Source organism: Rattus norvegicus, chromosome 4 (genome assembly GCF_036323735.1).
Source record: "Rattus norvegicus strain BN/NHsdMcwi chromosome 4, GRCr8, whole genome shotgun sequence".
Lineage (NCBI taxonomy): Eukaryota > Metazoa > Chordata > Mammalia > Rodentia > Muridae > Rattus > Rattus norvegicus.
This window is the reverse complement of record NC_086022.1, coordinates 41,646,524-41,670,532: the sequence shown is the minus strand read 5'-3', so window position 1 is coordinate 41,670,532 and position 24,009 is coordinate 41,646,524. Positions and strand designations below refer to the sequence as shown.

General features: G+C 38.2%; 1 protein-coding gene and 1 pseudogene across 1 annotated transcript in view; one reads left to right on the top strand and one right to left on the bottom strand.

Moving 5' to 3' along the window:
* The window catches only part of Thsd7a (thrombospondin type 1 domain containing 7A), a 438,249-nt gene that overhangs the window by 194,992 nt on the left and 219,248 nt on the right, over window positions 1–24,009 (top strand). The window lies entirely within an intron of this gene.
* Rps2-ps40 (ribosomal protein S2, pseudogene 40) lies at window positions 21,300–22,194 on the bottom strand (annotated as a pseudogene).

The window sequence follows — 24,009 nt, the reverse complement described above, 5'->3', positions numbered from 1 at the left end:
AGGATGGACTCTCCTTACTTGGAATATCACCTTCTGAGGCTGTTATTTTTCTGTCCATGCACAGTACCGTGCATTTTCTACAATGACTCTGCTGTAGGCAATGATAAGTGCTCCCTCCCCATAATCCTTTGCACGTTCTTCCTGTGTTGCCCAAGTTCGCATTGAACTTACTGAACAGTCAGGCTTCTCTTGATTTCTTGATCTTCCTGGCTCATAGTAAGATTACAGGCATTTGCTACCATGCCTTCAGCACATTTCTGCCCAATGATCAATAGGGTTTACAAATATAAGAAAAGTCATGCTTTTATTTATAGTTGATATAAGTAATATTTGATAAAATTATTTATTCCCATCATAATCTTAATAATTTCCATTTCTTGGTCATGTGTACTATAAAATAATGTAACTTTAAAGTAGATGCTTAGTTTTTCTCATTACACTTAATTTTCTATGTTTTTCCATTCTGATATAAAGGTAATTATTAAATGTTTTCCTAGGCCGAGATTTCTTTTAATTCCAAAACTATTTACTAAATTCTCATCAGTTGTCAGTGTCTTTTTAAATATTTGTGTCAGCAGCTTCATTTGCATCATATTTTACTTGCATAAGCATTCAGCTGGAGCAATAGTCAGAAATTTTGTTTTGCAGAGGTTGTATTAAGTGTACTGAAGAAATTAGTTTTAACTATTAGGATAAGAGTTTTGAAAGCTGATCAAAACCAAATTATTTAGAAATGGTATAATATTTGAGTTCTTTAATTTCAAATAGTATGTAAATGCTTAGGGTATTTGAATTTACTTTATCTGTAAGTGCATATTAGTCTATTATAAAATAACCAAGGGCAAGAGGCCATGTAACATTGATACAGAATCCATGCACATTGAATCCTGTTTAGGGAGGTATAAAGTATTAACAGTTTAGAATTTGTGCTCCATTAGTTGCCTAGATCTAGAAAGACCTATTGGTCTTCAAATAGGATACAAACTATATGTGTACTTGTCCTTTGATTGCTGAGTGAAGAGAACCTTAATAATGGCAATTTTCATTTAACTCTTGATCCTTTACATGGGCTATTACTTAAAGAACAGCAAGTTAAGCATTCGACCAAAAACATGTTTTTCTGCCCTGGATCACTTCCTAATTAGATAAATACTAACATGCAACAAAGGTAAATATAATGTAAGAAGAAAGGAATTTATTAAGGAATGTTGGTAAATAGAATACTATTATTCAGTGCAGTGTAAGTGTCCTTTGCAACAATAAGTATGTTCAAAACTTATTATCAATTCCAGGTACCTGCTGGCATTCACTTAGTACAGCTATAATTAGTGTGTTTCCAATAATGTTATGGGGTTGTTAGCACAACTCCAATTTAAAAATAATTGATTCTTTAATGAAAACCACATGTTTACACACAAGAAGGCAATACTGAGAGAAAGAAAAACAAAGTATACAAAAATTTCCAATCACTGGGAAAGGGATTCCTATATTGGTTGGAAACAAAAATTCATTCATGTATCTCATCATCTAAAATAAAAACAAAACACATGAATTTAAAGTGTGTGTGTCAAAATGATGGTAACATCATCTTGCTGAAGACAACACTTAAAAAGTTCATTGAACATGGAGGAGTTGAGCTGGTCCCTACCTAAAGGCTTCACCCCTACCAACTAGGGTTCATTGTACTGGAAGATACTCTACACACTATCAAAGGAGAAAGGGAAACACCAACCCAGCTAAAAATTCTCCAGTCTACGATGGTGACCATCCTTCAGGACAATCACTCAATAGTGGCACGAAGCATGAGCTACTAACTAATCAATATCTGATTGGATTTAAGACCCACTTCATGAGGTAAAACCCATTCCCGACACCCTGAGGTGCCAAGGACCTGTCTACATATGCCAGGGATCTAGAGGAAAACCAAGTACAACTGTTCTACTAAAAGAATATACCTGCTAAATGACTCCAAATGACACCCTTCAACATCAATAGACCGTGTCTCACTCACCCTCATCCTAGAAGGTTCCTCCTGCAGTAGATGGGAACTAATACAGAGACAACTGGACAATGTGCAAATAATGAGGACCTTGGAACAGTCAGGCCTAACGGAGATGTCTCCTCTAAATTCATTCCTCTTAAAATTCAGGGAAAGCCCTGAAAAGGAAGAAGAAAGGGTGTAAGAGACAGAGAGAATTGAGGATACGAAGGAAACAAGACATTCTGAATATAACAGGACCCGTGCACATATGAATTCATCAAGACTATGGCAGCATGCACTGGGCATGCACAGGTCTGGGCCAGACGGGGTCCTAGGGCTGAGACTGAAAAAAGACACAAGCCCTCATCCCTAAGCCAGAAGATATCTCTAATTAATAACCTCTCACAAATGAAAATTTAGTTTTTTATAACAGAGTCTCACTGGCTATATAATCCATTCTTAAGTCCAGGCCCCATGCCCAGTAGAAGATGGCCAACAAAAAAAAAAAGAACTGAGCAACATTTCTAGATGTTCTTTGTCTCATAATACTTTGTCAGGTCTTTGTCCTTTTCCTTAAAGGTCCTTTGCATATATGTTATGACTTTCAGTGTATTTGATTTTGTTTTTTGTTTTTGAGAATTCTATTGGTTACTTTCTCTTTTTCTAGTTTGTTTATTTTTCTTTGCTCTAATTTTATTTTATTATTATTAACTTTGGGTGGCTATTTTTATCCTAATAAGAGAGAGAGAGAGAGAGAAGGAGAACGAGAAAGAAAGAAAGAAAGAAAGAAAGAAAGAAAGAAAGAAAGAAGGAAGGAAGGAAGGAAGGAAGGAAGGAAGGAAGGAAGGAAGGAAGGAAGGAAGGAAGGAAGGAAGAGTTGGATTTGGCTAGGTAGGTAAGTGGGGTCTGGGAGGATTTGAGGGAGAAAAAACATAATCAAAATATATTACATAAAAAATCTATTTTCAAAGTGACATGAATGTTGTGTGTGTGTGTGTAGGTGCATCTTTGTGTGTGACTGTGTATGTGCACAGGTGTTTGTTTCTTCTTCAAATGTCTGTCTAGTAAGGTACTGAGAGCATCTGTATAAATAGTTCACAGTGGCTTGTTAAACAGTGATCTAATGACAAAATGATGAGTGACTTCATAGTTTCCTTGTATTTTTATTATTTAACTTTTTGTTGTCTTATGGTGTAAAATAGTACTATAGTGAATCATTTCAAGAAAATCAATTAAAGGAATAAAATACCTTCCTAAGTTTCTCTGAGACACAGAGTAGAATATTGAAAGGAGTTATGCACAGGAAATTAAGAGAGCAGAGTCAAAAATATAAAAGTAGGTGCTTTGTGGAATTTAAGAGAGGGAGAGAAAGTACTCCACATGAGAGATGTTGCTGGCTCAAATCCTAGGACTCTCCTCCATGTTTGAAAACAATCAAGAGAGGAGCACATGTCCTATCTGGACTATATTTTATTTTTGTAAACTGGATAAAACAAAGCACTTCAGAGAGGAATTAGGAGTCAGACCTGCAATCCCAGATAGATACTAGAGGCTAAGGCACCACGCTTCCAAATTCAACCCTGCCTGTGGTACAGAATTAGTTCAAAGCCAGCCTGAGTGACTCAGAAAGACTGCCTCAAATCCTCAAACTAAAAAAGTGAAAATCCCTGTATAGATAGATACAGCCTGATGATAAAATACTTGCCTGGATGGTGAAACCTAAATAAATAAATAAATGAATGAATAAATAAATAAATAAATAAGGTATTCTTAGATCAAAACTGTCAGAACATATGCCTGTCAGTCATAATGCTAAAACATGCCTCTTCTTACCCTGATTCTGATATATATATATATATATATATATATATATATATATATATATATATATACACACACACATATATGCACAAATTAGTGTAAGGAAAAGAACAAATACAGACAATGACTTTGAACTACATACCAGGTACAATTTGTATTTATACATTTCCTTAAAATGCAGAGAAAAGTAAAAACAGTGTCAACAAACAAATGACAACTTTAAAAAACCTGTAGAAACTAGTATGCTTAATGAATCAGAAAATATCTACTTGAAATTATGGTTTATATCAAGACATTACAAAGCAGTAAAAAAATGTAGAGTATTTGTTCAATAAATAGTAACATGACATCAGCACATACAAGAATTTAGTGTCAATATTTTTTGTATGTGAATTGGTGTTTTGCCTGTTTATATCACTAGGCACCACATTCCTTGGGTGCCTGTGGAGAGATGAATAGACCACCATACTATCTGGAGTTACCAAGAATAATTACCTGTTATGAGGGTGATGGAAACTGACCTGATTCCTGTGAAAGAACAAGTGCTATGAACCACTGAGCTATAACCCAAGATTTTTTACTTTTCTTTTACTGGATATTTTCTTTATTTACATTTCAAATGGTATCTCCTTTCCCCTCCAGAACCCGCTAGCCCATCCACTTAACCTCTGCCTCCATGAGAATGCTCCCATGTGTCCACCCACTCCCACCTGCCTTGCCCCCCTGGCATTCTCCTCTACTAGCCTTCAGAGGACCAAGGGCCTCTCCACTCATTGATGCCCCACAAAACACATCTGCTGCTACATACTCAGAAGGGGGCCAAGAGTCTTTCCATGTGTTTGGAGGTTTGTTAGTCCCTGGGACCCTGGGAGCTCTGATTGGTTGGTATTGTTGTTCTTATGAGGTTGCAAACCCCTTCAGCTCCTTCAATCCTTTCTCTAACTCCTCCATTGGGGAACCTGTTCTTAGTCCAATGCTTGGCTGTGAGCATCCTCCTCTGTATTTGTCAAGTTCTGGCAGAAACTTTCAGGAGAAGCTATGTTAGGCTCCTGTCACCATTCACCTCTTGCATCCCCAGTAGGGACTGACTTTGGTGACTTCATGTGGGATGGATCCCCATATGTGGCAGTCTCTGGGTGGTCTTTACTTCAGGCTCTGTTCCACATTTTGTTTCTCTATTTCTTCCTGTGAGTATTTTGTTCCCCCTTCTAAGAAGGACTGAAGCATCCTCACTTTTGTCCTTCTTCTTTTTGACCTTCATGTGATCTTAACTTGGGTATTCTGAGCTTTTGGGCAAATATCCTCTTATCAGTGAGTACGTATCATGTGTGTTCTTTCGAGTTTGGGTTACTTCATTCAGGATAATATTTTCTAGTTCCATCCATTTGCCTAAGAATTTAATGAAGTCATTAATTTTAATAGCTCAGTAGCACTCCATGGTGTAATTGTACCACACTTTCTGTATCCATTCCTCTGTTGAAGGACATCTGGGTTCATTCTAACTTCTGGCTATTATAAATAAGGCTGCTGTGAATGTAGTGAAGCATGTGTCCTGATTATATGTTGGAGAGTCACTTGGGTATATGCCCAGGTATAGCTGGGTTCTCAGGTAGTAGTATGTCCAATTTTCTGAGGAACTGCCAAACTGATTTCCAGAGTGGTTTTACAAGATTACAATCCCTTCAAAAATGGAGAAGTGTTTCTCTTTCACCACATCCTTTATAGTATCTGCTATCACCTGAATTTTTGAACTTAGCATTTCTAACTGTTGTGAGGTGGAATCGCAGGGTTGTTTATGATTTACATTTCCCTGATGACTATGGACGTTGAACATTTCTTTAGGTGCTTTCAGCCATTTGATATTCCTGATGAGAATTCTTTGTTTAGCCCTGTACACCATTTTTTAAAAGAATTATTTGATTCTTTGGAGTATAACTTCTTGAGTTCTTTGTATATATAGGATATTAGTCCTCTTATCAGATATAAGATTGGTAAGATCTTTTCTCAATCTGTTGAAAAGCATTTTGTCCATTGACAGTGTCCTTTGCCTTACTGAAGCTTTGCTGTTTTATGAAGTCCCCTTTGTTGATTCTTTTTTTTATACTTTTTTTTTATTAACTTGAGTATTTCTAGTATACATTTCGAGTGTTATTCCCTTTCCCGGTTTCCGGGCAAACATCCCCCTCCCCCCTCCCCCCTCCCCTTCCTTATGGGTATTCCCCTCCCCACCCTCCCCCCATTGCCGCCCTCCCCCCAACAGTCTAGTTCACTGGTGGTTCAGTCTTAGCAGGACCCATGGCTTCCCCTTCCACTGGTGCTCTTACTAGGATATTCATTGCTACCTAGGAGGTCAGAGTCAAAGGTCACTCCATGTATAGTCTTTAGGTAGTGGCTTAGTCCCTTGAAGCTCTGGTTGCTTGGTATTGTTGTACATATGGGGTCTCCAGCCCCTTCAAGCTCTTCCAGTTCTTTCTCTGATTCCTTCAACGGGGGTCCTATTCTCAGTTCAGTGGTTTGCTGCTGGCATTCCCTCTGTATTTGCTGTATTCTGGCTGTGTCTCTCAGGAGCGATCTACATCCGGCTCCTGTCGGCCTGCACTTCTTTGCTTCATCCATCTTGTCTAATTGGGTGGCTGTATATGTATGGGCCACATGTGGGGCAGGCTCTGAAGTTGTTCCTTCAGTCTCTGTTTTAATCTTTGCCTCTCTATTCCCTGCCAAGGGTATTCTTGTTCCCCTTTTAAAGAAGGAGTGAAGCATTCACATTTTGATCATCCGTCTTGAGTTTCATTTGTTCTAGGCATCTAGGGTAATTCAAGCATTTGGGCTAATAGCCACTTATCAATGAGTGCATACCATGTGTGTCTTTCTGTGATTGGGTTAACTCACTCAGGATGATATTTTCCAGTTCCAACCGTTTGCCTACGAATTTCATAGTCATTGTTTTTGATAGCTGAGTAATATTCCATTGTGTAGATGTACCACATTTTCTGTATCCATTCCTCTGTTGAAGGGCATCTGGGTTCTTTCCAGCTTCTAGCTATTATAAATAAGGCTGCAATGAACATAGTGGAGCACGTGTCTTTTTTATATGTTGGGGCATCTTTTGGGTATATGCCCAAGAGAGGTATAGCTGGATCCTCAGGCAGTTCAATGTCCAATTATTTTCTGAGGAACATCCAGACTGATTTCCAGAATGGTTGTATCAGTCTGCAACCCCACCAACAGTGGAGGAGTGTTCCTCTTTCTCCACATCCTCTCCAGCATCTGCTGTCACCTGAGTTTTTGATCTTAGCCATTCTCACTGGTGTGAGGTGAAATCTCAGGGTTGTTTTGATTTGCATTTCCCTTATGACTAAAGATGTTGAACATTTCTTTAGGTGTTTCTCAGCCATTCGGCATTTCTCAGCTGTGAATTCTTTGTTTACCTCTGAACCCCATTTTTTAATAGGGTTATTTGTCTCCCTGCGCTCTAACTTCTTGAGTTCTTGGTATATTTTGGATATAAGGCCTCTATCTGTTGTAGGATTGGTGAAGATCTTTTCCCAATCTGTTGGTTACCATTTTGTCCTAAAGACAGTGTCCTTTGCCTTACAGAAGCTTTGCAGTTTTATGAGATCCCATTTGTCGATTCTTGATCTTAGAACATAAGCCATTGGTGTTTTGTTCAGGAAATTTTTTCCAGTGCCCATGTGTTCCAGATGCTTCCTTAGTTTTTCTTCTATTAGTTTGAGTGTGTCTGGTTTGATGTGGAGGTCCTTGATCCACTTGGACTTAAGCTTTGTACAGGGCGATAAGCTTGGATCGATCTGCATTCTACATGTGGTCTACATGTAGACCTCCAGTTGAAACAGCACCATTTGCTGAAAATGCTATCTTTTTTCCATTGGATGGTTTGGCTCCTTTGTCAAAAATCAAGTGACCATAGGTGTGTGGGTTCATTTCTGGGTCTTCAATTCTATTCCATTGGTCTATCTGTCTGTCTCTGTACCAATACCATGCAATTTTTATCACTATTGCTGTGTAATACTGCTTGAGTTCAGGGATAGTGATTCCCCTTGAAGTCCTTTTATTGTTGAGGATAGTTTTAGCTATCCTGGGTTTTTTGTTATTCCAGATGAATTTGCAAATTGTTCTGTCTAACTCTTTGAAGAATTGGATTGGTATTTTGATGGGGATTGCATTGAATCTGTAGATCGCTTTTGGTAAAATGGCCATTTTTACTATATTAATCCTGCCAATCCATGAGCATGGGAGATTTTTCTGTCTTCTGAGGTCTTCCTCAATTTCTTTCTTCAGTGTCTTGAAGTTCTTATTGTACACATATTTTACTTGCTTGGTTAAAGTCACACCGAGGTACTTTATATTATTTGGGTCTATTATGAAGGGTGTCGTTTCCCTAATTTCTTTCTCGGCTTGTTTCTCTTTTGTGTAGAGGAAGGCTACTGATTTATTTGAGTTAAGTTTATACCCAGCAACTTTGCTGAAGTTGTTTATCAGCTTTAGTAGTTCTCTGGTGGAACTTTTGGGATCACTTAAATATACTATCATAGCATCTGCAAATATTGATATTTTGACCTCTTCTTTTCCCATCTGTATCCCCTTGACCTCCTTTTGTTGTCTGATTGCTCTGCCTAGAACTTCAAGAACTATATTGAATAAGTAGAGAGAGAGTGGGCAGCCTTGTCTAGTCCCTGATTTTAGTGGGATTGCTTCAAGTTTCTCTCCATTTAGTTTAATGTTAGCAATTGGTTTGCTGTATATGGCTTTTACTATGTTTAGGTATGGGCCTTGAATTCCTATTCTTTCCAGGACTTTTATCATGTAGGGGTGTTGAATTGTGTCAAATGCTTTCTCAGCATCTAATGAAATGATCATGTGGTTTTGTTCTTTCAGTTTCTTTATATAATGTATCACGTTGATGTTTTTCCGTATATTAAACCATTCCTGCATGCCTGGGATGAAGCCTACTTGATCATGGTGGATGATTGTTTTGATGTGCTCTTGGATTCGGTTTGCCAGAATTTTATTGAGTATTTTTGTGTCGATATTCATAAGCGAAATTGGTCTGAAGTTCTCTTTCTTTGTTGGGTCTTTGTGTGGTTTAGGTATAAGAGTAATTGTGGCTTCATAGAAGGAATTCAGTAGGGCTCCATCTGTTTCAATTTTGTGGAATAGTTTGGATAATATTGGTATGAGGTCTTCTATGAAGGTCTGATAGAACTCTGCACTAAACCCGTCTGGACCTGGGCTCTTTTTGGTTTGGAGACCTTTAATGACTGCTTCTATTTCCTTAGGAGTTATGGGGTTGTTTAACTGGTTTATCTGTTCCTGATTTAACTTCAGTACCTGGTATCTGTCTAGGAAATTGTCCATTTCCTGCAGATTTTCAAGTTTTGTTGAATATAGGCTTTTATACTAAGATCTGATGATTTTTTGAATTTCCTCTGAATCTGGAGTTATGTCTCCCTTTTCATTTCTGATTTTGGACACACTCTCTGTGTCCTCTCGTTAGTCTGGCTAAGGGTTTATCTATCTTGTTGATTTTCTCAAAGAACCAACTTTTGGTTCTGTTGATTCTTTCTATGGTCCTTTTTGTTTCTACTTGGTTGATTTCAGCTCTGAGTTTGATTATTTCCTGCCTTCTACTCCTCCTGGGTGTATTTGCTTCTTTTTGTTCTATAGCTTTTAGGTGGGCTCTCAAGCTGCTGACATATGCTCTTTCCTGTTTCTTTCTGCAGGCACAGCTTTCATTGTGTCCCATAAGTTTGGGTATGTTGTATCTTCATTTTCATTAAATTCTAAAAAGTCTTTAATTTCTTTCTTTATTTCTTCCTTGACCAGGTTATCATTACTCAATTGTTCAATTTCCACGTATATGTGGGCATTCTTCCCTTATTGTTATTGAAGACCAGTTTTAGGCCGTGGTGGTCTGATAGCACGCATGGGATTATTTCTATCTTTCTGTACCTGTTGAGGCCCGTTTTTTGACCAATTATATGGTCAATTTTGGAGAAAGTACCGTGAGGAGCTGAGAAGAACGTATATCCTTTTGCTTTAGGATACAATGTTCTATAAATATCTGTTAAGTCCATTTGGCTCATGACTTCTCTTAGTCTGTCTACGTCTCTGTTTAATTACTGTTTCCATGATCTGTCCATTGATGAGAGTGGGGTGTTGAAGTCTCCTACTATTATTGTGTGAGGTGCAATGTGTGTTTTGAGCTTTAGTAAGGTTTCTTTTACGTATGTAGGTGCCCTTGTATTTGGGGCATAGATATTTAGGATTGAGAGTTCATCTTGGTGGATTTTTCCTTTGATGAATATGAAGTGTCCTTCCTTATCTTTTTTGATGACTTTTAGTTGAATATTGATTTTATTTGATATTAGAATGGCTACTCCAGCTTGCTTCTTCTGACCATTTGCTTGGAAAGTTGTTTTCCAGCCTTTCACTCTGAGGTAGTGTCTGTCTTTGTCTCTGAGGTGCGTTTCCTGTAGGCAGCAGAATCCAGGGTCCTCGTTGCGTATCCAGTTTGATAATCTATGTCTTTTTATTGGGGAGTTGAGGCCATTGATGTTGAGAGATATTAAGGAATAGTGATTATTGCTTCCTGTTATATTCATATTTGGATGTGAGGTTATGTTTGTGTGCTTTTCTTCTCTTTGTTTTGTTGCCAAGACGATTAGTTTCTTGCTTCTTCTAGGGTATAGCTTGCCTCCTTATGTTGGGCTTTACCCTTTATTATCGTTTGTAGTGCTGGATTTGTAGAAAGATATTGTGTAAATTTGGTTTTGTCATGGAATATCTTGGTTTCTCCATCTATGTTAATTGAGAGTTTTGCAGGATACAGTAACCTGGGCTGGCATTTGTGTTCTCCTAGGGTCTGTATGACATCAGTCCAGGATCTTCTGGCCTTCATAGTTTCTGGCGAAAAGTCTGGTGTGATTCTGATAGGTCTGCCTTTATATGTTTCTTGACCTTTTTCCCTTACTGCTTTTGATATTCTTTCTTTATTTTGTGCGTTTGGTGTGTTGACTATTATTTGACGGGAGGTGTTTCTTTTCTGGTCCAATCTATTTGGAGTTCTGTAGGCTTCTTGTATGCCTATGGGTATCTCTTTTTTTAGGTTAGGGAAGTTTTCTTCTATGATTTTGTTGAAGATATTTACTGGTCCTTTGAGCTGGGAGTCTTCACTCTCTTCTATACCTATTATCCTTAGGTTTGATCTTCTCATTGAGTCCTGGATTTCCTGTATGTTTTGGACCAGTAGCTTTTTCTGCTTTACATTATCTTTGATAGTTGAGTCAATGATTTCTATGGAATCTTCTGCTCCTGAGATTCTCTCTTCCATCTCTTGTATTCTGTTGTTGAAGCTCGTATCTACAGCTCCTTGTCTCTTCTTTTGGTTTTCTATATCCAGGGTTGTTTCCATGTGTTCTTTCTTGATTGCTTCTATTTCCATTTTTAATTCCTTCAACTGTTTGATTGTGTTTTCCTGGAATTCTTTCAGGGATTTTTGTGACTCCTCTCTATAGGCTTCTACTCGTTTATTTATGTTTTCCTGGAATTCTTTCAGGGATTTTTGCGATTCCTCTCTGTAGGCTTCTACTTGCTTATTAATGTTTTCCTGTGTTTCTCTAAGGGAGTTCTTCACGTCTTTCTTGAAGTCCTCCAGCGTCATGATCAAATATGATTTTGAAACTAGATCTTGCTTTTCTGGTGTGTTTGGATATTCCATGTATTCAGAACACACCTCTGAATAGTGCTATTTATCATGGGCGAAGCACATTTTAACCACTACAGCAGGTAATACAGCCATCAAGTCTAATGATCTCAGTTTGATTCAAGGATTCCATGTGGTCAAAGGAGAGAATCAACTCCCTCAAATTTGTTTTCTGACGTCCACATGAGTGCTATGGTAAGCCCTTGTGTGCACATATAAAAAACATACAAACAAGCAAGCAAGCAAACAAAGTGAATACATGCGTGTGCTAAGGACAGGACCAAGCTAAAAACTGGACATTCATTTATAAATAGAAAATGAACACATTATATATCAGAATGTGTAGGACAAAGTTTGCCAAAACACTGTTTAGAGCTGTAAGTGAATGAATTAGAAACCTATTGAGTCATTATTAGCTATATGCACCTACAACAGTTAATATAAAACAGAAAGATTTGCTTTGGTAGGTAAACAGAGTACAGAACTCCTGCACAAACCTCAGACACAAGCTTGGATTCCAAAATGAAATAATGCTGGACAGCTGTCTTATTCTACCACAGGGAAGTTCCCACAAATGTGCAAAGCTTCCCCACTCACTGACTCAATACCTAGAAAGCCCTAAATGGTCTCTAACTGAATACAAAACTAAACCCCAAAACTCTTGATACAAACTTAGGATGACTACATCCCTGAGCTGCATGGTTTTTTTGTTTTTTTTTATTATTATTAACTTGAGTATTTATTATATACATTTCGAGTGTTATTCCCTTTCCTGGTTTCCGGGCAAACATCCCCCTCCCCCCTCCCCTTCTTTATGGGTGTTCCCCTCCTCATCCTCCCCCCCTTGCCACCCTCCCCCCAACAATCTAGTTCACTGGGGGTTCAGTCTGGGTTCTTTCCAGCTTCTGGCTATTATAAATAAGGCTGCGATGAACATAGTGGAGCACGTGTCTTTTTTATATGTTGGGGCATCTTTTGGGTATATGCCCAAGAGAGGCATAGCTGGATCCTCAGGCAGTTCAATGTCCAATTTTCTGAGGAACCTCCAGACTGATTTCCAGAATGGTTGTACCAGTCTGCAATCCCACCAACAATGGAGGAGTGTTCCTCTTTCTCCGCATCCTCGCCGAGCTGCATGTTTCTATCCACTCCAAGGCACACACAATTTCTACTGCCTTAGACCCTCTAAGCTCTGTGTGGGAAGAACTTAGGCTGTAAACCAAGCTTTGTGGAGCTTCAAAGTCTTCATCTTTCTAGTCTCTATCCTCTTTTCAACAGAAAGTCTTACTCTAAGAAGGTTGAGTGGAGTATGACATTTAGCTTGATTAGTGCCTTCCTTTGGATATTTAATAATTATACTATTGTTACACTCTGATATTTCAGTATCAGGACTAGCAATGTGCTCTTTAAAGTTCACTGTCTATAATCAACAAAGGAAAATATATTCAGCCTTCCCCACAAAGTCTCATTTTCACTGGTTTTCATCTCTTGATGGCATTTGTTTCTCCTTTAAACTGTAATCCACAATCAATTAAAATACACATTACAGTGTATATCATAATGGGCCTTATGATACATAATAAGGGTAATCAAAATGAAAAATTAATGGGATTAATACAACAAATAAATGCACAAAAATTTATTAGACTTATAAAGAAAGTTAGCAACATCCCAGTTTCTTTAACTGTTTGCAAGACTGTAATGGCAATATAATTATATTCTTAGTATGTATTCAATTTCTTGTTAGCCCTCAGCTAGAATATGACCTTGTCAGTGTCCTTGATGTAGTGGACATGTGTAATGTTCTATTAGCTTGAGGCTGTGGTCTTGCTTTTACAATCCAGGTGACAATAGTCCAAGGACCAGAAGTGCTTTGGTGCCAAGCAATCAACGTCAAATACCCTGGCCTCTTTCACTACAGTTGATTTATCAGCACAAAGGACCAGAAATAACATGTTGGTTTTTATAGCTTTCAAGGCACTAGAAATTCTATGTTGTGGCAAAAGCACCATGTGTTGGAAACTTGAATTTTTTAATGGCAGAATTTGCGAAGTCATTGAAATATGCAACCATATTTTCTAAGTGGATCATGGAGTGTACACTTCGATCCTATCTTTCAATTCCGAGAATTTCTTTTCCACTGAGATACTTAGCACCATTTGCTGCTCTCAACATCACTGAGCATTTCCTAGGTAACAAGTTTACTGAAACTTCCCTTGACTTCTTTATGTTTCCATAAATTTAATTAGTCTGTGTCATGGTATGTCTTCAAGGATCAGCTGGTATTGACAGTTACCGGGTTGCTTTTATCCTTTCGTTGTAAACAACAACAACAAAAATAAACATTTCCTATTCAGGATAAGGATAGATTGCAACTGTATACCATGTCTGTGATTAGACCTTGTTTAAATTTTTAGAGATGATATTGCCAGAAAAATGGTAGAAGAGTAGAAAATAATTATCTGTCCCAGTGAGATTAAACTGCTACCCCTTGTAGGGCCTGGATTAAATTTTTAGTCTATCATTGTTTGTAAAATTAAACCTTAGTCTGCGGTGATTTGCATAAATCAGGACTTACAACAACTATTCTGATGGTGGAACTCAAGATGTTTGTAGCTATCGAATTGAAATGAAGCTCACACTGTATCCTCATAATTACAAACCTAGCTACCACTTCCAGGAGCATGCAATGAGATGATTGGAGGATATAAAGATTGACTGATGTCCATCACAGGAAAGTCCTATGCTTCCAAGATGCAACTGCACAAAATCCTACCTACGACTTGTTTGTAATTGTTCTAAGGACATGTGCCAGCCAGGTTGAAATCTGGTACACGAAAGCTAGGATGAACTAAAATTGTATTTGTTTTATTTTTACTCTCAGTCAGTGATGCCAATTTATACAGTTTACTTACTGGATGCTATTCAAACAGCTAAAGAATTTGGGTATGGTGTTACTTCTCTTATAATCCAGTCACTCCAAGGCTAAGAAGGATAGTGAATTTGAGGCCACACTAGGCCAAAGAGAGAGAGAGGGGGGGGGGAGGGAGGGAGAGACCTTCTTAAATGGTTCTGTCTCCAAACAAACACACTCTAACAAAACCCAGCCAAATACACATGTATTTCCTGTAATACTCAAAGAGTTTCAGTAAACATCATGTCTCCCTAGTAGGGCCTAGTGAAACAAGGTCTTGTCATTGAAGAGTAATGCCTGAATGTCTGAATTATGGGCCATCCAGACCCCTTGCCGTGTGGCTCTTTGCTTTTATATCAGATCTGATCTTCACTTCTAAAACTCAGTTTACTCTAGACTCTCTATATTGCTACTCTAATTATGAGTTCATTGCCAGACATACAACTTTATAAATATCGAGGGGGACAGATACTGATCTGTATAGAACCCCTGCTGCCTGGCAGTTTGTAGAGGTGCCTGAAAGGAAGGAATGGGAAAACCCCCCATGCTATCTGATCACAAGGAAAAAATACAAAAGGACAATTGGCTTAAAAGATTTTCCCCATTGGTAATAATCAGCTAAATATAATTAAAACAATGAAGATCTAGGTTCTTGTCCCTCTTCTAGTTTATTCAAAGTGTGTGTGTGTGTGTGTGTGTGTGTGTGTGTGTGTGTGTGTGTGTATCTTAAAGCTACATAACGATTTATAATATAAGTTATGGGTTACAACTTAATGGGATGGGACTCATACACTGAAAAAGGAATTATAAATTAACATTGTCTCATTGGAGGACACTTTGGTGCTATTGTTAAAAATGTGTGGTGCTGGAGTTGAGAACATTCAACAGGCTACACAGCGTGGTGTTAGAACCTTAGTGTATCCTGCACATGGTTTCTAGGTTCCATTCTCGGCTCACCAGAAAAGTTGAAAATATGACCCAATCATAGTAATTTCTGCAACTCTTCCCAATCATGACTGACATGTATATACTCAAATAAATATCTCATCTAAGTTTTTTTTTAAAGACAGATTTGCGCATGTCTCTAGGAAATACATATGTAAAGCATAAGTAGAGACATTTGGGCGTTTGTTTGGTAGATAGTGATTCCCTTGTTTATTGGAATACTATGAAGGCCAAAGGAAACACTAGAAATGGACTCTGGGAAGTACTTTTTGTGAGATAAGCTGTTGTTCCTACCGCAAGCCCCGAGGGAGGTTCCTAGGGAGGGACCTTTCCTTGGAGGCTGTCTGCTGCCTGAGATCTAGGAGTCTGGGTGAATCAGAGCTGCTCTACGAATGTTTTGATGCTGGGAGAATGTCGTCATCCTCTTCAAAACCTGAAGTGCACATCTTACACAACCAGAATCCCCTATAGTGAAGGATCCTTCATGGAGACCACATTGTGGTAAAAAAAGGCAATATGGAATTGTTTAGAGAGTTGTGAAATGGAAATAATTTGGTACCTTTCCCTCTGGCAATTCAAGAGATAACAGCAGGAGATTGAGGTATTTCCTGAAGGCCTCAAGCTTCTCAAGGAACACAAAGATGTGGGAAATTTATGGCTACACAGTCCAAAGCAATAATTTGGTAAACTTGGATAAGATATGCACATACATATGTGTTTCTTTGTTAAACCTTATAGCTATTCATAGTAATATATCCTGGATTGACCTATGTTTATGTATATTACATTAGTTCTTAAAATATAAAACCAGATAAATTATATTAAACATTATTAAGTCAATACATTTATAAAGCAAATATATGAGAAGTACATCGTAGTGGTGTAGGCAAATGTTTACTCCTGAGTAGGGCATTAAATCAATGATGATAGATATAATTAATATTAATGAATTTGATCATTAATATTTATTATTGTATAAATATTTAATGTATAGTAATTATTTTTACAAGTAATAAAAAGATGTTTAACTTTAATTCACATTAATATTAGATTTAATTCACTTTTAAGAATAGCTTTGTTATTCAGTTATAATAGGCTATATGGCATGATAAAAATATAATATCATAATTGATTTGCCCTCCCCCAAATGAAGATCTATATATTTTAAAATGTCAAAAGCATATAATTCACACATTACCTTTTTCTCTGAAGTAGAAATTTGCTTTAGTTTTCCTTGTACTTAAATGTCAATTTAGTTAGATGCACTATAACACTTAAAAATATTTAATAAAGAAAAAACTTTAATTAAAATTATCTTCCCAGTTTTGACAGATGTGTACTGAAAGGTGAAACATGATGTTCACATTTATGATTACTTAAGGCCAGATTACTCCACAATTTAAAAATAAAAACTTACATATGTCAAACAGGCTTTTAAAGAGTGAATCAGGCCTGCCGTCATTATTAGTTTCCCTTAAGCATGTTCTTCTATGTAACTGTAATTGAAAAAAAAAAGAGATCCTTTCCATTATAAAAATACATTTGAGATTACAAAGTGCACATATTGGAGCATAGGGGAAAGAAGCAATTGGCTAAATATATTACCAACAGTAGGGAACTTCCATCAAATGGAACAAATGTCCTACCGGGGATTTCCATACAGCTGAAATGGCTTTTCATTTGTCCTCTTTATTACAATTTATCTAAAGATGTTGATTTTTAAATCCTACTTCTGAATTTCAGTTCTGAGCCTTCTGAATCCTTTGAGAATGTATTAGAGAATGGCAAACAGAATTATCTTCTTTCAAATGATTTAGGTTTCCTATTTCTCTCAGTGTAGACAGAACTGAGTATATTATGTTTTCCGTCCTATTTGCATATTTCACAAAGTTATTAAAGGGATATTGAGGGCTGGGCAAGCTGTTTTAAAGTGCTCTCTGTTTCTCAAGAACTCTTGGTATGCTTCAATTTCAAGCCTTGTCTCCACTTTTATTACAAATAAAATACATTTTATTACCTCCACCTACAACAGTCATGAAGATTCCTTCTTGTTTGTCTGCCTTATGCAGTCTATTAACTGAGCATCGCTGTATATTTATTCCCTCTATTGAAGCAAAAATAAGCTAATGAATAATAAGACCACATTGAAATCTTTGTGAGAGCAGAAAAGCCAATGGTAGAATAAATACTACTTCACATGCAGAGTTAGAGTAATGGGAATTATTTGATGACCTGAGGACTTTTCTGTATTAGGAGAGGTAACATGTTTTTAAATAATCTTCTGTATTATTAAGTAATTGTACAAAATGTTGACATATCAAGTAATTTCAGTATTATAATAATTTTGAGCCATTGGGAGAGTGGGCATCCTCATAGAAGTATTTGGTGGCAAAAAAGAATAATCCACTTTTACATTACATTCATTAAGACATTAATTTGAAAAGCTACACAGCGCTGGAATTACACAATAAAATGAAATTCCAAGGGTATAAACACTAAGATAACTAGCTGATGATATTCTGAAATATAATTTCAGATGCACACGCCACACTTTGTGTAAAGCATAAGTGGTATCTGTCAGTTTGCTAAACTATCCTATGTGGACAATTGCAGTAAGCATACACATTCTCCAATGGTTGTATACTAATTTATGTTCAACACCTTACATGTTCTCTTATTAAAATTGGGCTTTAATGAAAATTTCACAGATATTATCAAGTATTTGACAGATTTATGTAGCAAGAGGAAAGGAGGGAATCGGGGGCTATAGGGAAACAAGCAGGTCATCAACAGAAGAATGTTCATGACAGCAACATTCTGTACTTGTGAGACAGAGAGAGTTAACCATGAAAGTCAGGTGGAAGGATTCTGACTGGAGGCATTACAATCTAAGGCCTCCATTACAGGTTTCCAAATGGATGACTGACGGAGTGTGTATAGACATGTCAGAACTGCCATTTTTCCTGAGCAATATGAGGTAGCGCCCTCAAAACCCACCAGAAGACAGAACATCTGTTCCTGACTTTAAACGTGAAAATGGAGATTTTCAGGTGCGTTGAACCAGCGCATCCTGTCAGTTTTGCAATGCTTTGCTACTAACTTGCACAGTGGTAGTTTAACAAGGAAGGATCGTGAGGAATGAGAAAACCAAAACAGGGAAGATTTTATGGAATGATGCCAGAAGCTATTTGGGAGTCAATGTGTTTACAGTAATAGAGATAAGAACGATGAGCATGTTCTTTTGCTTTTATACTGCTGTGATAAAAATATTATGACTGGGCTGGAGAGATGGCTCAGTGGTTAAGAGCACTGACTGCTCTTCCAGAGGTCATGAGTTCAATTCCCAGCAACCACATGGTGGCTCACAACCATCTGTAATGAGATCTGGTGCCCTCTTCTGGCCTGCAGTCACATATGCAGGCAGAATGCTGTACATAAAATAAATAAATAAATCTTTAAAAAAAAAAAAAAGATTCCAGTGCCTGTTTTCTAAAAAAAAAAAAAAAAAAAAAAAAAAAAAAAAAAAAAATACTATGACCAAAATCAGACTGGGAAGGAAAGAGTTTATTTGCCTTACAAGTTTTAATTCATTGTTGAGAAAAACCATAACAAAATCTCAAGGCAGGAACTGAAGCAAAGCCTATGTAAGACACTGCTTACTGGCTTGGTCCACATGACTTGCTCATTCTCCTTTGTTATGTAACCCAGGAGCATCTGCCCCAAGGTAGTACCACCTATACCAATCATTAATCAATAAAATACCCACAGATTTTCTTGTAGATCAATATGATGGAGGCAACTACTCATTGAGATCCCCTCTTTCAATATATGTTTACACGTGTGTCAAGTTTATAAAAACCAACCAGCATATGGGGCTGGGATGATGGATCACTGAGTAAAGGAGTTACTACTCAAGCATAGGGCACTTAGTTCAGAACCACAGCACCCTTGGAAAAAGCCAGGTAGATCACGTGAGTCTGTAACTGCAGTGTTGGGAACTGGAGCAGGTGGAAAAAGGAAGATCTTGGAGTAAGCCACTACTGCTAAGGAGACTGAGCCAATCCATGGGGCCCACTTTGGTGAGAAACTCCGACTCAAGTGATAAGGTAGACAGCTGTAGAGGAAGACACCCTACACTGACCTTCAGGCACACAGGGGCACATGCAGACACAGGGAGGCATACAAAGAAACAGGTATCATGTCTACAGTTCTTTTAGGTTAGGTCTTGTCTATGGGTGTTTTTCTCTGATTCTGAAAAATTAATTATAAAGAAGAGACAGGGTAAATATTATCCAATTTGTGCTTAAAATTAAGAAAATGTGAGATTATTTTTCAATAATTGCACCTGATTTCTTAAAATGTTATGAATGATGGATAGCATTTTATGATTGGGTTTCTATAATAATACAAATGGAGTAAACACCTGTGTTCCAAAGTTGTCTAATCAATAAAAAAATGAACCCTGTCCCAGCCAATGCAGAGAAGAATTTGATGCCATTACCCTTGTCATAAAATTTTCTTGCCTCTAACTTCTTTTTCTTAACTCAGAGATATGATACCCTTTCTATGCCATTTGTCATGAAAATTATGTGACCATCAAATTTTTGAATAAATATTTGCTAATCCTACTTTTAAATACTTAATACTTAAACTATCGCCATAGTTTCTTATGCTTCTTGATTAGTTCAAATATTAGAAACAGAATTCTTTTTTTTCATCTTATCAACTTTTTTTTTATTAACTTGAGTATTTATTTACATTTCGAATGTTATTCCCTTTCCCGGTTTCCGGGCCAACATCTCCCTAGCCCCTCCCCCTCCCCTTCTTTATGGGTGTTCCCCTCCCCCTCCTCCCCCCATTACCGCCCTGCCCCTAACAATCACATTCACTGGGGGTTCAGTCTTGGCAGGACCCAGGGCTTCCCCTTCCACTGGTGATCTTACTAGGATATTCATTGCTACCTATGCAGTTGGAGCCCAGGGTCAGTCCATGTATATAGTCTTTGGGTAGTGGCTTAGTCCCTGGAACCTCTGATTGCTTGTCATTGTAGAAACAGAATTCTTACAGGCAAAATTCCTAACTGCTAAAGGATGAGAACTGCCAAAATTAACAGTATCATTTTGTATCTTTCCACTGACTTAAAGGGAGTTGTTCACCCTATTTCTGAAAACAGGCTACAGTTTTTCACTTGTAGTGGATTTGGGGGTTTGCCATAAAATGTCACTGTGGTGTACTGACTGTACCAGCATGGGGCAATGGAAGCAGCTGCAGGCAAGCATGTTCTGTGTGTGAAAGAATGGGAGATCGAGCATTGGCTCATTCAGTAATGCCTCATTGCTGTAGCAATTTATCCCATTACTAAACACACATCATGCTGCTCTCCTCGAATTCAGCTGCTGACCAGGAGTGTGGCCCTCAGTGTTAATGGGGAACATATGATCATTCCAGATGGCAGGTGACATCAGCTGGCAATATTCCCAAACATCTCAACAAAAGATTTTCAGATATGGAAGCAAGGCAAAGAGCTCTGTCTTATTTAGAAAAAGAGTTTTAATGTGCAAGCATTTGCTACCACAGAAATTATTATGTCTGTTCTGTTAATTCTGTTAAAGAAACAGACACTTGATAATAAAATTCAAGAAACTTGTAAAAGTGTTGATTCAATTTGATACAAAAATTATACATTGCCGCAAACCGCAAACATAATTTCACCATGAAGACAGAATTTCAACTTGAATATACTTAAAAGTGAACAAATTCTCTAAGCAACATTTCATATAAACTATAAACCAATCAGAATTTATATTGACTGGCTATGTTATGAAAACTTAGGGCATATAAGCTTATTGAAGAAAGGAACTTCGTTGATTTTTTTTTTTGGACTTAATTCATTTATTTTTCTTGTATAAAAACCCTTATGTGGTAGCCACAGCTGGAGCCTGAGTCCTCTGAACAGATACTCTGGTGTGGGTTTTCACAGATGGTCAGTGAATTCCTGATAAGGAAACTTGGTGAACACAGTCTCTTTCCAGAGGTCAGGGGTCAGGTAACTGTAGGTCTTGGAGATAGCGTCAAAGGTGGCCTTGGCAAAGTTGCCCAGGGTGGCAATGCAGCCCCTGGCTGAAGTGTAGCAGTCATTTATACCGGCCATCATCAGTAGCTTCTTGGGCACAGGAGCAGAGACAATGCCAGTGCCTCTGGGGGCAGGGATGAGGCACACCAGCTCAGAGGCACAGCGGCCTGTCACCTTGCATGGCACAGTGTGGCTTGTTCCCCCAATAACCTTTCCGCACTGGGACGATAGAAAGCTTGGCCAGGATGATGACTCCTAGGATGGCAGAGTGGCAACCTCCTTGGAGCACTTAACACCAAGACCAACGTGGCCATTGTAGTCCCCAATAGCGACAAAGCCTTGAACCTGGTCTGCTGGCCAGCCCGAGTCTGCTTCTGCACTGGCTTGAACCTGGTCTGCTGGCCAGCCCGAGTCTGCTTCTGCACTGGCATGATTTTCAGAACTTCATCCTTTAGAGATGCGCCCAGGAAAAAGTAAGTAATCTCAGACTCCTTAATGGACAGGGAGAACAGGAAGATCTCCTCCAAGGATTTGACTTTCATATCCTTAACCAGGCAGCCCAGCTTGGTGACGGGGATCCACTCTTTGTCTTCAGCTTTACCTCCACGAGCCCCGCAGCCTCAACCACCGCCATGGCCTCTGCCACCACCGTGGCCCCTAAGGCTGCTGCAGAATCCTCCGGGGAAGCCACTGTGGCCTCCTAATCCTGGGCCCCTGGGTCCTCCATGCCCTCCCATCCAGCAGCAGCATCTGCCATTTGGTGTTTTCCAGAAGAAGAAGAAGCTGTTGATCTTTTAGTAACATAATTTCACCATATAAAAAGGAAGTTCTGGTGGGGTCTTCATTAGCTAATCGGGCTGTGTAGCACAGGATCAGCAGGTTAGGGTGGTCTTTAGTCTCTTGACTGACAGCATTCATCAATGTCTGACATACTACAATTTGGGAATCAGGAGAATCTGAGAAAACTTCTGCCATTTAGTATTGAAAAGTCTATTACAAAAGAATGCATGTCTTATTAGCATTGTGTTATAGCATAAAAATCTCTGAGTATAAGGATGAAATCTATAGCTATGAACTTAAGAGGACTGCCAGTTGCCATTCTTGGTACAAGAGAAAAGTGTATCTACCTAGAAATGCATACTAATTTCTTTTCTTTCACTACTTTTATACTTTGCTGGCCAATAATAAAGTATTCATTCATAGACATGACACTTTATGAGACACCATGAATGAGCAGTTTGACATGACAAAGACTTCAAGCCTAGGCATTTTGTATAACAGAAATTGAATGAATTTTTAAAATATTTATTTCAAATTATATTTTCACATTGTACCTATAGTAACATTTGCTAATACTATGTGATAACTGTACAATTCCTCCTGTATAGAAAACCCTCCAGTGAACTAAGAGATGCCAATGAATTTACAGAAGGAAAACTTGATCTCTAATAGAATAGGAATATTTTAAGGGCTTGCTACAGACTAAATCTAAAAGGGTTAAAACTGGCATTTCTATATTGTTTATAGGTCACATATCCTTAAATGTCAAGTGATTCATATTTATGAACAGTGCTCACAAATAGTAATTCTCAAGGTTTCAGGAATTACCTGGTTTGGGGAGGGTGTTACAGATAGATTGATAGTCAGGAAACCAACTCCTACAGTTCAGAGCTTTGCAAACTACCTGTGCCAAAAGGTCAGAGTTTAGGATTTTATTTTTGTTTCATTTTCTGATAAAATAACACAGTCCTACTTTGTCTAGTATGCCCAGTTTGCAGTTCATACTGCGGTCAACTTACTAGACCTTCCTAGTCAGTTGAGTCTACTATGTATGAAATAGGAAGTTGCATCTACTACTTTCTCCAGGACGGCCTTAGCGCCTATTTTCAACTGATACAGGAAACCTGTAAAAATCTCTTGCTTTCATGTGTGGAACATATTTTGCCGACCAACATTTCCAATGGAATTTCTGCATGGTGAAGTCAGAGAGCTAGAACTGATGTTTCTCAAAGGTACTTGCATCCAGGTGTCTGCAGGCTGAATGTAACGGGGACTCCAACAGCTACACAGGCCAGTGCTGGGCTTGGCTTCGGAGCCGAGGGCAGGAGCAAGAGGCGGCACATCCATTTCATAGAACAGCTGGTGCTAGGAACTGCACAACTTTCCTGTAGGCACAGAAAACCTCATAAACCAGAGAAATGCCAGTACAATTCTGAGTGCTGAAGGATGCTTGCAAAACCTTGCGTAGCTCTCTGCTCCAGATTCTTAAATGATTTTGGTTAAATTACCCATCTGCTAACAAACTTCTTCAGTGTGAGATCTATTCAGATTTGAATATTCATAAGAGGGTAGAGCTACCTCGGCACAGATTCTGTTGCCAGGGCTACATATTGGCTGAGTTAGGCTTGTGGAGTAAATATAGGTAAAGCATCTCTATTGATTTTAAAACATCAGTAGATCTCATGAGGATTTTCTTAAAATTCAGATTCTACTTCAGTCAGTTTGAAGGAATCTTAGGACTCTACTGAATAAAAAGTTCACATTCAAGGCAA